The sequence below is a fragment of the Bombina bombina genome, chromosome 4 (assembly GCF_027579735.1).
Source record: "Bombina bombina isolate aBomBom1 chromosome 4, aBomBom1.pri, whole genome shotgun sequence".
NCBI classification, from domain to species: domain Eukaryota; kingdom Metazoa; phylum Chordata; class Amphibia; order Anura; family Bombinatoridae; genus Bombina; species Bombina bombina.
The window spans coordinates 324734191-324738856 of record NC_069502.1 but is presented as its reverse complement, the minus strand read 5'-3'; positions in this window follow the sequence as shown (position 1 = coordinate 324738856).

Below are 4666 nucleotides of genomic sequence, written 5' to 3'. Positions count from 1 at the left end.
CCGCATTCAGCATTGCACCAGCAGCTCTTGTGAACTGCTGGTGCAACGCCGCCCCCTGCAGATTTGTGGCCAATCGGCCGCTAGCAGGGGGTGTCAATCAACCCGATCGTATTCAATTGGGTTGATTTCCCGTGATGTCTGTCCGCCTCCTCAGAGCAGGGGACAGGTTATGGAGCAGCGGTCTTTAGACCGCTGCTTCATAACTGGTGTTTCTGGCGAGCCTGAAGGCACGCCAGAAACACGAGCCTTCAAGCTCCATACTGAGCTTGATAAATAGGCTCCATAAAATTGCAGACATTGTTGAAGCAAATAAAACATTCAAACCATATCCTGTCTCTAAGAAAAACAAGAGAATCCTGTTAGAAGTCAGAGTGAAATGCTCTGTTCAAAAAGCTGCATGACTGAATTCTCCAGACACTGTGGAGCCAAACTCTCAGCAGCTCCGAGTATTAACCCTTTGTTGTCCAGAATACTTGGCTGGAAAAGTGACCTCAGCTCATATAACCGCTCTCAAGGTCATAAGTTAGGAAGTGTCACTTCAGCATAACAGCCATAGTTCAGAGACAAACATCTTCAAAAGGAGCAACGGCAAAATGATGATGTATACAAAACCTCCTATCCGGTCTCTCTCAGCCAGACTCTGTCTCTGCGGTCTCCTCCGCTTTTAATGTTTAGACTTGGCTTGCCGGATCTAAGAAGGTAATGGTTTCAGCATGAGTGGCCTTTCCATCCATTAACGATAGTTCTCCTGTGAGATGGCTCAATTGTGGTTTATGCCCTCTACTTTCAGGCTTCTTTCACCACTTCCATTTTTGGCTTCAGTGTAACAAATAACAGCTGCCAAAACACACGCCTTTCTGACGTCATTACAGTCTCACCAGGTATATCGCAAGAAGAAAGACTCTGATCAAAACCGTCTTGGCTTTGTGTCCATTTATCTTGCAAACTTTATTCCTGTCTACCACACACTTTGGATGCAAAGCTAATTAGCCAAGACGGTTTTGACCAGAGCCTTTCTTCTTGCGATATACCTGGTGAGACTGGGGAGAGAAGTTAACATGGATGCGATATCCGAGTCCATTTACTTTCAACTTGCGTTAAAAGTTTACTTCCAGCAGTGTTTGCACTGGAGTGATCATGCTAAGTAGTGTGCCACTTGGAATGAAGTCCATAGTCATTAATATATAGGTTGTGGGATGCATCCCAATTGATGTTTTTTACCTTTTTACCATAGTTTCAAATAAAGGGCAAACCTGTCCATGGCAATCACCACTTGTGATGCTGCATCGCATTGTGAAATTTAACATTGCACAAGAGGTTTCTTATGCAATGCTGTCCCTGCTATTGTGCAACCAACTGTGCAAAAGAAAGACATGTCAATCACCCTCAACAAGCAAGCGTCGTGGTGATTTAGCTCAGAGAGGCAAAAGAAGCAGTTTTTGCTTTTTAAATGTGTGGCTACAGATTTGCTCATGTGAGCTTGCTCCGCGTAGCCAAAAAAACTTTTACTTAAACATCATAATTACTATCTACTGGAAATGGGCAGATTTAAATCATTAGTTTCAATACATACAATTTTATTCGCAACAGGGCTTTATTGCTTTCCAATCATTCAGTAGATACTGCTTTGCTTCACAAAATGTAAATAATGGTGTATTGAGAGACATCACATTAGCTGGGTACATCATCTGATTATTATATATCTCGGTGGTGAATTCAGACACAGCAAGCTCTAACATAATTAAAAGTGTTTGCATTCTAATCAAACAATGATTACCTCTGGGAAGAATGTAATCTTATAATCCACTTGATTTTGCCCCAGCAGTGCTGTGAAGAGAAAGCCTTTCAAGTATTTTACAATCAAGGTAATCACTCTCATTAGGGATCAGGATAAGAAGACTTCAGTCAGTATGAGAAAAAAAACATTTCATAATCATAAAGAAGCTCATCATCATATCCTTGATACAGTGCAACACAAGAAGTTTGGAAAAGTATTATGTGATACAGAATTCAATATGAGAGTGTGTTTTTGCAAACAGTTGATCATGTAAATTAGAATAACTTGTATGTATCAGGTTACCAATAGGAGGATAATCTATTTTTTCCTTACATTTAAAAGTGTCATATTGAAGGAAAACCCTTAAAGGGTCAGTAAACATACAGGGCCAGATTACATGTGGATTGCTATTTACCGGTCAAGCGTTAACTCCTTTACAAGTAAGCTTTTTACGTGTTTTATGGTTGCGCTCGTATTACAAGTTGAAAGTAAACTACTTTTGTTTGTGCACTAACACGACAATTTCACGCATGCAATAACGTATTCCCCCATAGAAGTCAATGGAGCAAAAAAGTGGGAAAAAAACTTGTATACGAACCCGAATGCATATTCTTAAAGGGACAGTCTAGTCAAAATTAAACTTTCATGATTCAGATAGGGCATGTAATTTTAAACAACTTTCCATTTTACTCATATTATGTAATTTGCTCATTTCTTTAGATATCTTTTGTTGAAGAAATAGCAATGCACATGTGTTAGCCAATCACACAAGGCCTCTATGTGCAGCAACCAATCAGCAGCTACTGAGCATATCTAGATATGCTTTTCAGCAAATGATATCAAGAGAACGAAGCAAATGAGATAATAGAAGTAAATTAGAAAGTTGTTTAAAATGACATGCTCTTTCTAAATCAGGAAAGAAAAAATTTGGGTTTCATGTCCCTTTAAGAGCACTAACCCGACATAAAAATATTAATATTTCCCATTCCAATGTTCTTCATATACAATAATATGCTATATTTATTCATAAATACACATTTCTCTCTCTCTATATATATGATGGTATTTATGTACCGATAGATAGATAGATAGATAGATAGATAGATAGATAGATAGATAGATAGATAGATAGATAGATAGTTAGATGATTATATAGGTATAGATAAATGCATATATATATATATATATAGGATTATCTACTTAAAAATACTTTACATATTCCCTTATGTGCAGAACATTGGAATGTTAAATATTTACAGTAATTACACAGTATAACACTTTATTAAATATGAATATTGCATAAATATGTTTTAACATGTTTTCATCTACTTGACTGCAAAGGGCTCCAATGCACTTATATACTGTATATGTCTTTATGTGTGTACATTTCTATTTATGCGTTTATATGTGTATATATGTCTATAAATACATACATAAACTTATAAATACATATGTACACACATATATACATCTTTAAACATGTATATAGGTATCTCTATGTAAAAGCCCTTTTCCTGCCTTTTTTTTACTAACACCTGAGACTTTTGCGATCTTTGAGTCCTTATACATTTTTTGTGCACTCATTTTTTTTTTAATAATTTTATTAGATGGTGTTGTTGTGATGGCAACTTTGTAATGTATTTTTGATGTGTTTGTGACACTTTTTTGAATTGTGAAACAGTTAAGCAGAACTCTGAAACGTTAATTTTGATTGCGCTCAAACGATCGCATTTTTAAGTTTTATACTCACTGAGGGCCAGATTACAAGTTGCACCATTTTTAACATTTTCGCTCGAGCATAAACTTTGCTAGACGTCAGCTTGTTGTGGCATCAGGTTTGGTTGCGTATTACAAATTGAAGGTAAAAAGTTGGCGCGCATGAAAAACCTGACGCGCGCTAATCAAATATTGCAACTACATTAACGTATTCTCCCCGTAGAAGTCAATGGACGGTGCAGAAGATAAAAACCTAATACCTATTGCTCATGCGATAACCCAAAAGAAGTTATAAATATTTCACATTACAATGCTCTTCAAACACAGAACAATGTCATTTTTATTGTAAATACATATTTCTATATATATCAGTATATACCTATACCTGTATATCTATTCCTATATATATATATATATATATATATATATATATATTACATTAACATCTTCAAATATTTATATAAATATATATTTAATAATAAAACATATTTTTTTCTATGTGAAGAACATAGAAATGTAAAATAAGTGTAAAATGATTTGTGTTTCACTATTTAGATCCAACGCTCGCCTAGATTACAAGTTTTGCGCTATAGAGGGTGCAAAATGAACGCAACAAAAGTTACGTTATTTCCCCCTCCATAGCGCTGCCATTATAAGTTTCTAAAAAGTCTCCTTGTATTTGCAATATAGTGGCGTTAAGCTCCATACCGCACAAGATCCAAGCACTAAGAATACGTGCTCGTGCACACTTTCCCCATAGACATCAATGGGGAGAAGCTGTTAGACAAAAAACTAACACCTGAAGTGTAGAATGGTGATCGCCGTAATGCAACCCCATTGATATCTATGGGGAAAAAAAGTTACGATTAAACCTAACACCCTGACATAAACCCCATGTCTAAACACCCCTAATCCTCTGCCCCAGACATCGCTGACACCGAAATAAAGTTATTAACCCCTAATCTGCTGCTCCTGACATCGCTGTCACTAATAAAAGTTATTAACCCATATTCCGCAGCTCTCCGACATCGCAGCACTATAATAAAGTTATTAACCCCTATTTCCCCGCACCCCAACATCACCGACACTATAATAAAGATATTAATCCCTATTCCGCCGCTCCCCGACATCGCTGACACTAAATAAAGTTATTATTCCCTAAACCTCTGGCCT